The following is a 654-nucleotide window of genomic DNA, read 5'->3' on the forward strand; positions in this document are numbered from 1 at the left end:
GTACAGCTATAGATGTGTTACAGCCTCCTTCCTGAAATACGTTGAGAACAGGAACGGTTTCATTTTTGTACTTTTATCCCCAGTGCCTACTACAGTACCTGGCACACAGAAGGCGCTTAATAAGTGATAGCTGATTGACTAGAACTTCCAAGGACGGTTCCGGGTCTAACACTTTCGCATGCAGAACCTACAATTCTCTCGCTTGGGACACAGACTGCTTTCCACGTGTGCCCCGCGGGAGCCTCCGAAGCACTAGGGGGCGGCGGGGCGCTCACTCGCGCATGCGCGAGCCTCTCTGGCCCCACCCGAGGCGCCTCGGTGTCTCCCGGAGGGAAGACGTGGACACGGAAGTGGTTGGCGGCGGCAGTGACGGAGGCGGGAACGGGGTCGCGGGCTACGGTGGCTGGCCACGGTATCCTGGACGCAGGGTAGCGGTGGCAGTGCCGGGCCCACGGGTACGAGGAGGTCGGAAGGGCGGGGCGCGGCGGCGTCCGGGCTTTAGGCGTCTGAAGCTCTGCTTGGCAAACGCATCTCTGGCCGTTAAACGGCCGTCGCATAGAGCCGCGCGAAGCTTTGCCGAGCGCCCGGGCGCGCGCCCGCCGCCGGAAGCCGCCCCCACCCCCCGCCGAGCCCTCGCGCGCCTCGGCCGCACCC

Source organism: Vombatus ursinus, unplaced genomic scaffold (genome assembly GCF_900497805.2).
Source record: "Vombatus ursinus unplaced genomic scaffold, bare-nosed wombat genome assembly UNPS02014797.1, whole genome shotgun sequence".
Classification (NCBI taxonomy): Eukaryota; Metazoa; Chordata; class Mammalia; order Diprotodontia; family Vombatidae; genus Vombatus; species Vombatus ursinus.